Source organism: Lissotriton helveticus, chromosome 11 (assembly GCF_964261635.1).
Source record: "Lissotriton helveticus chromosome 11, aLisHel1.1, whole genome shotgun sequence".
Classification (NCBI taxonomy): Eukaryota; Metazoa; Chordata; class Amphibia; order Caudata; family Salamandridae; genus Lissotriton; species Lissotriton helveticus.
Window position 1 is genome coordinate 640,261,338 of NC_136072.1, and position 14,572 is coordinate 640,275,909.

Genomic DNA, 14,572 nt, shown 5'->3' on the forward strand with positions numbered 1-14,572 from the left:
AACCAGTGGCGGTTCCTTTATATGGGCGGAGGGGCTACGCCCTCGTCCTTTTTCTGCCCCCTAATTTGTGCTTTAATTTTATTGAACAATTGTGACTACATTTACGAGTGAAAACAACTTTGTGCCAAAGTGCCAGTAAACTGACTCGGGCTGTCTGATGACTTCAGGCAGCGTTCGCAAGTCAGGTTTATGGCAGGCACAAATCATGCACTCTGAGCATGCGCCAGCTACACAGATTTGCCGGCTGAGGAGCTACAGCCCCGAGGTTTGTGACGTCACCAGCTCGGCAAGGCTATTGAAGTCTTTGCTGAAGGACCTCCCCCGCCATTAAAGCTATTCCTGGGCGCTGACGGCTTCAGCTCCACAGAGCCAGGGCTACACATGAATCATAGCTGAGCAAGCCTCACTGTAGTGTTAACCCCACCCTGCCCTGACTGTGACCAATCAAATTACGGTGTCTGTCAGTTCCCTCCTACTGCCTGTGGGAGGGCGGGCCAGGGCATATTTCAAGTTATTGTTGCTGGCTGTGTACTGTGAAAGTTGTGCTAAGATAGCGCCTGTACCTCAAAGTGGCGCCGTGCAGATTTTGCGTCCGTTGTAATGTCCACAAACACCAACCACCCAGGCTTACAGGAGGTGGTTCGTTGGCAGAATTACTGTGGCTACTGCCACTGCTGAGGAGAACGAAAAACTTCGCCAGAGAGAGATCTGCTGTGTCTCTCCTTGCCATGTACTTGTGGGACGGTGAGGGGATGTATTCCCGAAATTGGAGCTCCTTTCCGCCATTAGATGCAGCGAGAGCTTCTTCGTGGTGAGTGGGTTTATCTGTTTGCAGTGTAGAGATTGAAGTAAATGAGGGGTGCACTGAAAAGGAATGCAGCAGCCCATGACAGGCTTACTGCCATGGCGCTGGAGGGAGCTTCCAGGCCCGGGAGCAACCACCTCACTCGGGCTTGTCCCAGTTTACAAAACTAGAACACGCACATAATGAGGGTTGTGAGAAAGAATGCTGCTGGTCGAGGGCAGATTACGAGTGAAAAGCAAGACTTTGCAGTAGGTTGGTCATTAGCAGCTTGTGCGGCTCAAATCAGCTGCGTGATTTGGAGTAAAACATCAAAGCCTCGTTCCCCGCAATTGTTATTTATTTAGTGCATTTTTATAGAGCCTGACATTACCCGAAGGTGTCAGAGTGATGTAAAAATAGATTAGAACCAGTTACGTTACAAAATTGTTATTTATTTAGTGCATTTTTATAAAGCCTGACATTAACCGAAGGTGTCAGAGCGCTGTACAATAGATTAGAACCAGTTACGTTACAATGCCCAGTACGCACGTGATGTCTGGATGCATATTCCTGTCAGAGCGGTGGGGGGAGGGGGTTCATGTACAAAAGCTCCATTCCGCTCGGGCATTGGAGCCTCCACATGCCTTCCTCCGAGCCACAGTCACCCGTTACAGTTGGGCTGCAGAAACAATAGGTAGGCAGACTAGGGGGGTTAACTTATGCCTGCACAAACCTGCCTTAACTATAGGCATATGTAATTGGGTTCCTCCTACACCTCTCTTGGTACGGGACATCAGTATAAACCTTCTTTTAATCCTCTCCTCCTGTGTGCCTCGATGTGTTTCCTTTCATCAACACACCCGTCTTGCTCTCTTTCACTTACTTCAGGGCCTGCTGCTAATTAACATGCCGCATTTCTGAGCCTTGCTATCGAACCACATGCCCCAGGAAGGGTGAGAAGCAGGCCTACTGCAGTGCCGCCTGTGGTTTACCAAGCTTCCGTTTTACTGGCAGAAGGCTGCCCTTCACAACAATGCTCAAGGAATCGATTTTTATTAACTCTGGTGTGTGGGATCAGGTTGGGGTTCAGACATTGCCGGAGTTGTTGTAGGGTTGGCGGGGACTCAGGACCTGTTCCTATGGCCCATGCCTGTTTGATTTTCAGAAAGGAGGAGTTTCATCTGCAGGTCATATCTGATTCGGCTTGAACGGCGGTAATTTTCACACATTTGGAGTTGTAATCCCATACAGTAGACCTGCTTCTCACACGTTTATTTTAGGCGCCATATCAAGATCGTGTGAGTCTGGGCACATTACTTAATCTCCCTGTGGCTACAAAAATGAATATGTTGTTCTGTAATAGCTGGTGTTCATGTAAAGCGACAATACTTTCAGGTTGATATTACGCCATATAAAAATGCAAAAAAATAAACATAAACCTGTAAAGCAACAAGTAATAGTTGCTTGCCTTTACTGATCAGAGAATCTTTGCGATGTTGTGACATTTTTATTGCATAAGCACACAAAGAAGCACACAGGGTTAGGGGTGGAGACTTAATACGAGCTACAATAGGCCAAAGCCTAAATAATGGGTCTGATGCCTTTTTATCCTCGCATTCCATGTGTACTTGCCCTGTACTGTACACATTTCCAGCCCGGGTTAAAGTCCCCTTAGATCTGTGCAATTAACTGTGGTTTTGTGTTTGTAGGCTCCATAGGCGCTGGTTTGCAATGTAGTGCTGCAGCCCTTCGACACAACTAAACAAAGCACTTTTTTCTTTAGTGTTTCTTAGAAATAGAAAACCAAGAATAAGTCACAGCACATTAAAACACAAGTTCTTTGAGGTAAAGCTAATTGAATCGCATGCATGATTTTAAAAAATTGCATGTTTACTTTCCAACTCAGTTGTTTGGCAATCATTGTAGTGGTTTTTATATAGCACCATTGAAACCCATCAGTGATAGAGTGCTTTACACAGAAAATAGTTACTTTAATGGAAATGAGGCATAGGTGAAGACAAAGAAATCAGATTTTTTAAAGGTACTGAAGGGATCAGATTTACAACATTATGCAAACCAATCAATTCTGGGAGTGGTGATGAGGATGGGTGGCTTTCAGCGTTCATCTGTCTAGGATCAATAATATGGTTATTATGCTTTTACTGTTTTCAATATGGCATGTTCTCTTATTTTAGGTGTTGTTTGTGTAATGTGTTGGCTTACGGAGCATACAGTGCTCCTACCATCCTTCATTGGGACTCTGCATGTCATTCTTTAAAAAATTGTCTCTTAGAACTTTAGTGATTGCTACTTAATTCAGATGGGTCTATGTTTTATCCACTTTTGACACATGAAAGCAACGTTTTCCACTCAGATAATCCAGATATTGGGCCTGCAGTTTGCAACCAGAGATGTGAAGTTTGACCTTAAGTCTATTTTAAATGCTGAATGTAGTAATGTAGTGAGTCAAGTTTTGAAATGCACCGCCAAAAGAAATTTTTTCTTCCCTTCAATCTCCACCGTATGTGTGGTTGACAAAGTTCTGTATATGAAAATTATTTTTCAAAATAAGAGACGCTGAATCCGTGAATGCCAAAAATAAATTTTTCAATGTTCCTTTAATAATCCTTTAAGGTATCAGCCAACGCGTTTCGTTCCGTCAAGCGGAACTTCTTCAGGGCTGTGAGACAAAAAATATATATATATATATATGTATAAAGAATAATAATAAAAATTAAACATACAAAAATACAAAGACCCTTGTGAATACCTTTAAAATAACCCATACGTGAAGTAATAAACAGACAACATGAAATATCTAGAAAGACCTTAAAAACCTCATTTACACTTAAAATTGCAGCGTCCTTAACATATACTACTTCAACAATTACAGAATCATTTGTATGTGCTGCAAACTCAATAAGTTAAACGTCCTCATTGTATAATCACCATTATTCCACAGTGAAACTAGGACAGGAAATTCAAAAAATTCAAAAAAAAAAAGTATTCAAAAAATTCCTTCACTAGGTCATATGTTAAAAAATGTGTATAATTTTACACAGATTCCTCCATTTCATTTTCTAAAATTGGCAACAGCGTCATCCTTGTTATGATCGTTCCTAAATAGCTGTAATCAATACTTTGCACCATTCAATTACATTGTCAGCAAAATCTCATTGGTTATCAAAAACTGAAAAATGTTACAATGTCATTATTACAATCACATGATTTCTCCATCGTGTTTTTTGAGATATGCGGTCACATTGCTCCCTTCTCCAATTTTTCCCTACCCTATCCGAGGGGCAATATTCCAGATGCGAATTCTCTTAATGAATAACCTTTGATCCCAACCACCATTGAAGCCAGCCAAGGTCACATGAAAAAATTTTAGCAGTAAATCCCTTCAAGTTCAAATCCTAATGGCACACAACAATACATGCAGAACAGTCATGTAACAAGGAATATAGTCTTCCTACCGCAAAGTGTGTTGAGATGGGATGTTATAATATTCTCCCCATATCCATTCTTCTTTTCAAAAAGGCTATTTTGTGCCAATTTTTTCCAAAAATTTTTTGGTAACGATGTAGTGTGTACCTAGGAATCATGTAAGAATGTTGTAAGACATAGTCCCTGAAATACATCCTTCAAATCTCACCTCCTCCTTTAAACGCACATTCTAAATAGGAAAACAATTTTGCATCCCCCTCGCATTTATAGGTGTGTGCCAAAGATAAGTTTCATTCCATACCTGATATTCTAAGCTGATGTATTATTTCTCTCTATTTCTCCATCGTTATTTTGCGATGTGAATCTCTTCTTATTCCTCATGTGGCACTAGCCTTAAAGATCATAGCGTGCACGTCCTGCACCGTTATGAAAGTCTGACTTCAAAATCCTCTGTCAGCTTTGTACTATCCAATTATGTTAAGGCAGTCACCTAAAAAAAACGCGATATGAGTATAGATTGTCATATATTATAATTGACCGGTTACTTGCAAGGGAAAAATCTAATGTTGCATTGCCTTTCCAAAGTTCCCCATTCTTTCGAGTTTTAATGAATGGGCCAAAGATATATATATTATTTTAAAACAAAGGCAATAACCGCCGATTCCAACCCCGTCTACCTCAATGGTCAATTCGACGGGACGTACAAGGACCCCACCTCCTCCATGGCACCGAAGCGCGACACAATTAAATGAAGTACCCATTACATGGTATTCCATACCGAAAGCGACCCACAGCAACAATGTAAGCTTATATCAGAAAATGTCCGCTATATTTTACGAATTGTTAAAGTCCCGGGAAACATTTTATTTGCAAGTCCCCAGCTAAAATATGGGAGCGTGAATCTTATACCACAAGGGACCCCCAGCCAGAGTACATAATTTTAACGAATAGGTTCGCTATATGTTTCGGATTGTAAACATGCCAAGAATTGCTTCATTTGCTTGTCCCCAGCGGAATAGGGGAGTCAGAATCTTACCTATTAGGGTCGAAGTCGAGGACCCCTAGTTGGCGTCTCCTGCATTCGCGCGCCAATTCCTTTCCGGTAAAGTTTTCACAAGCCCCGTCCTATTGGTGGATTTAAGGAGATCCAATCCCAGGTCATGTTTGGGAAACCATGAATCTCGCCATCGTTTACCACTAGTGTTTGTGGTAGAGAGGGCGCCATTTTGGCCTAGTCAAAAGTACATATAATGGCATTAGATTTTTCGTTTTTTAGAATAATGGTTGATCAGAAATTATTACTTAAACCCCAATGTCAACATTCTCATGGAAGTTTGACGTTTTACACCGGCAAAGCGAGTGCATTTTTGTACAAGAGAATACACTTTGTAAATTGTTATTAATTATTGCATAATCGAAAACCCCAATATAGGGTAGAGATTGCCAATTCTCCTGCTTCTTTCAAAGGCACTGGTTATACTATGAAGAAGGTTACAGATGAGTATTCAATTAAGATCACGATACATTTACTTATAATAGACCAACTCAATGGCTCATTAAAAAGAAGAAGATGATGAAGATCTATGCAACCAAGCACCAAATATCCCCTCCAGTGACAAGAGATTATTGCTGCTTATTCATATAGAAACCAGGCTGGCAACATAGTGGCCAAAGATCGACCATTCACATGTACTCATCAGGAAGCATGCAATTTTCACTAGTAGTGAGACCCCAATATTTGTGGTGGATCTTGTCCTAAATAGTAGTTCATCAATCATGCTTCAAATGGCTTGCATTTACCTCACTGTTATTGCGGACAATATATACATTTACAAACCCCCCAGAAATGCAAGCATTTGGGAAACAGGCACAAGGGATATCAACAAGATCACAATGGTCAAAATGAGCCTGAGTTTAATTCTATTATTTCTGAGGATGCTGCTATCTCATTCGCCAATTTCTCACGGGCATCCCATTTTATTCCAAAAAATGGTGCATCTCCCCTTCCGTATTGTGTCCCATTTCCACACATCTCAAGCGACATATCCATGCTGCTTCTCTTTTTCTCAGGGTCAGTTCACGATTGCCTCCCCTTGGATGTTGTGGTATATGGTCAATGCCCAAGAACCATATTGTCTTATTGTCTTTATGATGTTCCTGCATATGATAGGACATAGGGTACTTCAAGTCATAATTCTTTACGGCTCGGGTGTGTTCTTGTATCCTGAGTTTTAATGGTCGCACCGTGCTACCAACATATATTTTTTCACACGCGCACCCTATGACATAAATCACATGACTCGTATTGCAATTGATATAGTGCCTGATTTCGTATTCTTTACCAATGTTGTATTTAAACTTCCTAGTTTGGTTTCTGCCGAGGGGACAGATATTACAACCCCCACAGGTGTAAAAACCTTTTGGTTTCGAATTCATCCATGTGCCTGGTTTGTTCCTAACGGGGTAACTGGGACACAGCATATTCCGCAAAGTCCTACCTCTTCTGAAGGTGACTTTTGGTATATTGCTAATATCTTCTTTCAGGTTAGGGACCTCGCTCAGTAATTTCCAGTGTTTTCTCAAAACTTTGAACACCTCCGTGCTGTTTTGGGTGTATTGCGTGATAAAGGCTATACTGCATTTATTCACTTTTTCATTTTTCTTGGCTTTCTTGATAAGGGTGTTGCTACGGGTTACAGACAAGATTCTCTTTTCTGCTTTGTCTAAGACCTTTTTGTTATACCCTCTATTGGCAAATCTCCTCTTACTATCCTGTATAGCACTCTGAAAATTATTTTCTCTACTGCAATTACGCCTAATGCGCACCATTTCTCCATAAGGGATATTCTGTATGGTGGAGCTAGGGTGCGCACTTGACGCATGCAGTATGCTATTGCATGACGTACTTTTCCGATATAGATTGCTTTGGATAGTACTGTCCTCTATATAGAACAATATGTCCAGAAATTCTATTCGGTTGTGGTCTGATTTGATTGTCAACTGTATGTTATAGGGATTATCATTCAAATAGTTGAAGTAATCCAATAGTTGTAATTCAGTGCCTTTCCATAACATTATAATGTCGTCGATATACCTCCCCCAAAAGATAATCATATCCATCCAGGGGGAGGCATATTTACCCCAAGCGTGTTCTCGTTCCCACCACCCCATAAACAACCCCGCGTATGAAGGGGCAAATTTGCTCCCCATCGCGGTGCCCCTTATTTGGTGGTACCAACTGTCCTTGTATAGGAAAACATTTCTTGACAATATCAGTTCCGTCATCTCAACAAGCATTTCATTGTGATCCATATGGTCTGCTGTTCTAAGGGCCAAAAATGACATAAGTGCTCTAATACCGAAGTGTTGCGGTATGCAAGTGTATAATCCTGTTACATCTAGTGTAACAAACATTAGATCATTAGACCATTCTAGATTATCAAATTTTCTTAGTATGTCCCCTGAGTCTTGTATGTAGGACGGTAGATTAGCCACTAAGGGTTGCAAAAACCCATCCACATATTGCGAGAGGCGTTCCGTGGGGGAATTAATCCCAGATATGATGGGACGTCCTGGGGGAAAAGACCCTCCCTTGTGTATTTTGGGTAATACATAAATACACGGAGCCATTGGATGTAATACCTTAAGATAACGACACTCTTCTTCAGATAGGAGGCCAACTTCACCCCAATCCTGTATCCGATTGTTGATGTGAGTGACAAGGGAGGGGATGGGATTGTTCAATATTCTCCTATAGCAAGCGACATCACTCAGTTGCCTAATGATTTCACCCTCATAGTCAATAGTATTCATCAAAACAACATTCCCCCCCTTGTCCGCTTCTTTTATTGTGATGTTATTATCCTGCGCTAATCCGTCTAGTGCCAATCTTTCTTTCTTCGTTAAATTGTATTGTTTGGTGGAATATTTGTTTGGTGAACTGACCATTTTGTAGAAGTCATGTGTGACTCTTTCATTGAACAAGTCAATGTTTTTATGAGTATTTGAAGGAATATATTTGGAACGGACCTTAAGTCCACTGTCAATGGTTATATCCTCTTCAATGTCTAGGTCAGCACGGATTTCTTGCAGTGATGGTTGATCGCCAGTTTCAATGGACAACAAAAGTTGTGCATTCTGGAGATCAGAAATGGTGGTGGTACAAGAAGATGCAATGCTCAAATCACAAACAGGAGTTCTGATGTTATTTTTAAAGTGATCCTTTAATTTCAATAATCGCGTGAATTTAAACAAATCCACCATCAATAAGGTGGGATCCCCCACCTGTGACGGACAAAAATTTAGACCTTTCTTCAGAATGTTTATCTCCACATCTGTAAGTTTGCGGTCTGACAAGTTTACGATGGACAGGGCGTTTTCAGGGGGTTTTGTAACATCTAAATTCGTGTCATTTGCAAGTGAAGTGGTCAAAAGATCTAAGTTGTTTTGGATCTGGTGTCCATTGGATGTAGCACTCCCCCCCTTTGTTGAGGTGTTTTTCCACCCCTTCCCCCCCCTCCTGGTTTTGGGTCTGGGTTGGTATTTTGTATCTTTTTGCCTTGGCGGATCCGTTCCATCTCTAATAAAAAATTCCGTCTTGGTGAGACAGCTTGACATGCCCCACCATCCTTGGAGGATGAGCTATCAATGGATGAAATTGAGCTGCTACTGCCGCTCTTTGATTCCTCTCTAGCACGTTTGCCATCACCTCCCTGTTTCAGATTATCGAATTTGTGGGCAAAAGTATAAATACGCCCTGTCCTGTAATCGTTGTCGTCGCGCTTTATTTTGCGGAGTTTTTTGTCACGCAGGTAAACCTGGTAGCGACTTATAACATCATCGAAGACCTCATAGTTCTTTTTTATGCTATCTTTCAAGCTAGAGGTATCTATTTCTCGTTCTAGATCTAAGATCTCCTGTTTCAACATTGCAACTTTTTTCTCAGAGTGGCGGATTAGTATTTTCATCATAGTGTGTGAAGACTGCTTTAGATTCTCCTCCCAATCCCTGAGGTCATCATCATCCAAATCCTCGAAGGTGGGGAAGATTAAAATTCGTAATCCCCTTGGAATCTTGTGGTTGTCAAGATATTTCTGTAGAGTTATTCCGTCCCACCACCTGGACATCTCAAGCTTACTTAACCTCTCTAGTTTTAAGAATTTAGCTCGGAGTCCTTCCATGCTTGGTTCTTTAGATGTTGTGGCACCCACAGATTGGCTACCACCAAATAAACTAGATGCCATTTCCTCCCTTGTGTCTTTAAATTTTGACATGGTGTTATGAGATTCAAATCTGATTCTGTAGAATGGTGCGTATACAATATATTACAGTCAAATACTTCAAATCACAAAACAACTTATCCACAATATAGATTTTTTGGTTTTGGTCGTGCAATAAATAGGTCCAAAACATGAATTTTTACACAAAACAATATGGGCAGTGGACCACTTTAAACCTTTGAAAGCACCAACCAAATGTGTCACCAAAGTTTGTATGAGCTCAATTTATCAAAAAGCGTGCAATCTTCAAATACTCCCTGCCCCGAGAGTATATCCCAAAGTCCCTGGGAAAAGTCAATGTAGTATTAAGAGAACTGGGGAATATTAGATCTGTAGGTTAAGCAACCACTGCATCGCATTGCATTGTCAGCTCGAGTGAAACCCCATGTTGTTCATTACATGACTACAACGAGACTATGAAAGTTTGTTTGCCTGACATGTGGTGGGAAGGTGAATAAAGTAATGATGCATATTATTTGCTTCCGGCAGTCACTGCACGCGCTGGCACTGATCTCCTTTGTGTGTGAGATTTCCTTAATCTCACTTTTGTTTTCTTATTGAGACCTAGAAGAGCAAAGAGCAGTGATTAATTTGGAACACTCATAGGTGTCGGTGCCCAAAATGGTTCCAAGGAGGCCGCCACCCACTTTTAACCCCTGGTTTGGCCCACATTCGAATGGAAAGGGGCGACCGCTCGGTCCCCCCGAACGTATGGATGGGGGCCCGAACCTCCCGGGAAGCCATTTTGGGCGGGGTGGGCGTGGCCCGGCTGGTATGCCCAAAGCGGCATAGCCGGAGCGCGCCTTCCCCCGCCCGAGAGGGGTTGTCCTAGACACCTCGAAGGAAGACCACGCCCAGTAGGCGTATCAGGGACGGGTACACGCCCTCCCGCAGAAGGATAAAGGAGCGGGAATCCAGAAGATCGTCCTCTTGTTCCTCGGATCGGAAGGCTGCACCCACTCGTTGCTCGTGAGCCCTCGACGGAACAAGCAGCAATTTTGAACGTGGTAATCCTGTTTTTTATCTTTCAGTTCAACACGGTTTTTTCAGGACCTCGTGGATCGACCAAAGGCGGAGGACTCGTAACCATGCCTAGCAAACAAGCAGGAAAGGGTTCCGAGATGGAGAAGATGTTACGCCTATTGTCGAACCGGATGGCTTGTATGGACCGAAAGCTCGGTCAAGTCCAATCGCTCGGTAGAGGTTTGGCGGAGGTAAAGAAACAATTGGCGACAATGAACGACCAAGGTCAGCCGAAAAAGGTAATAGGCCCGGCCTTGCCGGGAGTGGTTCCCGGGTTAAGAGGGAAGCGGATCAAAGAAAGGGCAGTCTCGGGGGGGTCCCGGCACCAGTGGTGCCACCCATCGTCCCCCTAGTACCGGCTGGTGTCCCGGTTCAGGAACCAGTTTTAGGCCAGCCTATCCCAGTGGTGATCACCTCGACCGAGGATGATGAAATGCCCCCAGAATTGGCCGCACAGTTGACCGCATGGCTTAAAACAAAGGTGGGGGGCACAGCGACCCCGGGTGATCCGGCCGAAGAGGCCAGAGTGTTAATGAAGCAGTTGCGGCAATCGAGAGATGTCGCGAAGGCGAGTGTTCCTCTTGTTCCCCCACAGGTGGCGCCAGGAGTACCAGCAGCTGGTCAGGAGAAGGCGGCGGCAACAATAGCCGATCCGGGTAAGATCGCATTGCCAATGGTGGGGGAGGGCTCGATACCCTCAAGGCGGGAAAAGGTTGCACAGCACGTTCCCTTGACCACAAAAGAGTTAATATGGGGAGACAAGTATGTCAACATGTTTTCATTGCTAACGGACCATCGTGAGATGGAGTATGCTAAAACTCAGAAAGATTTGTGGCACCCTAGTGTATGGCGCGCCAAGATGGGTGGAAGAGACAGTGACGAACTGAGTTAAGGCCTTCTCTATATTTACCGCAGTTATGAGGGAACGTAAACCTGATGTTATGACTAAGTTGGTTTGCTATCAGAATCGCATTATGGATTTTTATTCAATGTATGAGGGGGAAGAATGGAAAGGCTATGACATGAAGTTCCGGAAAGCAAAGGAATATGATGCTTCTCTGTCTTGGGATTGTTTGGACTCGGTGTCATGGCACAAGCAACTCCTGCCAGGGGCGACAGGTACGTCCTCGCCAGGCGGGAGCGGGTCCGGAGTTGTCCGCCAAAAGCCCGGGGTGCCCTTTCGAGCAGGCACAGGTGGGGGCTATCAGCCTAGAGTTGGCGGGAAGGGCGGACAAGGAGGGGTCTGTTGGGGCTTGAATCGAGGCAATTGTAACAGACCGCAGGGGACATGCAAGTTTAAGCATGTGTGTGCCGGCTGTGGGAATTTCTCACACCCGGAAAGTACATGTAGATCAAAGAATGGCGGGATGGGTGGAAAAGGAGGACCTAAGCAGGAGTGAGGTGGACCTTTGTAACCGATTGCCTACACCCGTTGATATAATGGTTATGATTCCGTGGTTAAACAGATACCCTGATCATGTGTCCGCTGGGGTGTTGAGGAAGGGATTCTTACATGGCTTCCACATCCCGGTGGGGGAAGTTCGGGTGAAGTCCTTTTGTAGAAACCAGTTATCGGTACGGCACAACCCGGGCGTGGCAGAGAAGAAAATAGCAAAAGAAGTCCGTTTCGGCCGAGTGGCTGGCCCCTTTTCATGCCCGCCGGTAGCCGATTTCATATGTTCCCCGTTAGGGGTTGTCCCGAAGAAAGACCCGGGGGAGTTTAGACTCATACATAACCTTTCTGCTCCCAGGGGTTCCTCGGTAAATGACGCCATAGACCCAGAATTTTGTTCGGTACGATACGCATCGTTCGACGATGCCGTGGCCATATTGAACCACCTAGGCCGTGGGGCGCTGATGGCGAAATGTGATATCGAATCAGCATTCCGGTTGCTTCCGGTGCACCCGCAGGATCAGCGCCTGCTAGGTTTTGCATTTCAGGGAAAGTATTACATGGATAAATGCATGCCCATGGGTTGTTCCATTTCATGTGCATATTTTGAGATGTTTAGCTGTTTTTTGGAATGGGCATTTACAGAGGCCACAGGGCATAGACATGTTATGCATTATCTGGATGATTTTCTGTTTGTGGGGGCAGCCGGTGATATGAAATGCGCACAGGCGCTGTATGATTTCTGCATCCTCATGAATGAATTCGGTGTCCCTTTGGCACCAGGTAAGACGGTCGGCCCATCTACTTCACTGGAGTTTCTGGGTATTGAGCTCGATTCTGTGGAGGGGTGTTTCCGACTACCAGTAGACAAAGTGATCAAGTTCCGGGCTTCCTTGATGCAATGCCTGAGTGGGGAGAAAGTGACCCTGGACCAGTTACAACGAACAGTGGGTCAGCTTAATTTTGCCTTGAGGGTGATTCCTATGGCCCGCCCGTTTTCGCGCTCTATCGCGCAGGCTATGGGTGGTCTCAAAGAGGCTCACCACCGTACGAGACTGTCTGGAGAGGTTCGCCAGGATATGCGTATTTGGTTGGCATTTCTGGCGGACTTCAACGGGTGAGTCGTCTGGAACTCCCCGCCAGAGTCTTCGGAGGAATTAGGTCTATGGACCGACTCGGCGGGGAGTGTGGGTTTTGGCGCCATCTTAGGTGATCGATGGTCGGCACAAACATGGCCAACATGGTGGCACACCGACGGCCTCACAGGTAACATTGGATTTCTGGAGTTATTCCCCATCTGGGTTGCTCTGATGACATGGGCTGATGACTTCAGGGGACGCTCAGTGGTGTTTTGGTCCGACAATATGACTGTCGTAGATTGCATTAATCAACAGGCAGCACGCTGCAAAATGATTTTGAGATTGTTGAAAGAGATTGTGCTGCTGTGCATGAGATTGAATGTACTGTTCAGGGCAAAACATGTGCCAGGTGTACTGAATCATGCGGCTGATGCACTCTCTCGTTCACGTATGCAGGCATTCAGGGGTTACCTGCCCACAGCAGACTTAGAGGCAGCACCATTCCCAGAAGCAATGTGGCTAATCGGTGCCTCGGATTACAAGACCTCGTGGCAGCGAGTTTAGCCCCCAGGACAAGGAAAGCATACGAAGGAGCGTTTCGTTCTTATTGCACATATTTGGGTCCTGTGGGGAGTCGGCATTGGGGGCAGGAGGAATCCTTCCTGGGGTACCTGGTTGCGCTACACAGGGAGGGCCGATCAGTGGCAACGGCCGGTAGGCATAGGGCGGCCATTTCATTCATGGCCCAGGTACACGGCATAAAAGACCCTACGGGTTCCTTTTTGGTGAAGAAAGCCCTTCGCGGCTGGCAGCGCCTTGAGGGTTGCAAGAGAGATACGAGGCACCCGATTGGCTTAGACAGACTGTCTCTGCTTTTAGCAAAGCTGGACGAGACGTGTTCCTCCCATTACGAAGCAGTTCTGTTCCGGGCAGCGTTCACACTGGCATTTCATGGGGCCATGAGGGTGAGCGAACTTGTCGCAAGGAACAAGAGAGATATGGAGGGAGGTTTGTGCAGGGATCACATCCAGATAACGGGTGATTCGATGGTAATCATGATAGCCAGGTCCAAGACCGACCAGGGGGTATGGGAGATAGTGTGGTCGTACAGCGCAAGCGAGGGTCCCCCGTCTGCCCGTTGAAGTGTGTGGAAGACTATTTGGCGCTGAGAGCGGCCGCCTGGGGGGGGAGCTTGCTCCGACACAAGGATGGCACCCCACTGACAAGATTTCAGTTTCAGAGGGTGCTGGCACTGGCAATCGCTGACGCGGGCATGGACCCGTGCGATTTTGGGACCCACTCCTTTCGGATAGGGGCTGCTACTGAGGCTACAGCCAGGGGTCAGAGTGCCGAGGAAGTGAAACAATTGGGCCGTTGGTCCTCGAATTGCTTTAAGAGGTATGTGCGATTGCACATGTTGTAAGTGATCAATTGACATGCACTCACGTTTTCTGTCTTTTGTTTACTTTGCAGTTTCGCGGGCCTGCCATGCAGGGCGGAATTGGAGGTCGACCCTACATCAAGAGACCAGCGGTCAGAGGTCACCGACTGGGGAGAGGATGGTATG

At 45.0% G+C, this 14,572-nt stretch overlaps 1 long non-coding RNA gene across 1 annotated transcript in view; it reads left to right on the forward strand.

Moving 5' to 3' along the window:
• Window positions 1-584: 584 nt before the first annotated feature.
• The window catches only part of LOC144791036 (uncharacterized), an 800,683-nt gene continuing 786,695 nt past the window's right edge, over window positions 585-14,572 (forward strand). Inside the window, exon 1 of the long non-coding RNA XR_013602281.1 lies at window positions 585-811. This is a non-coding gene — a long non-coding RNA (uncharacterized LOC144791036). The remainder of the gene's footprint in view (window positions 812-14,572) is intronic.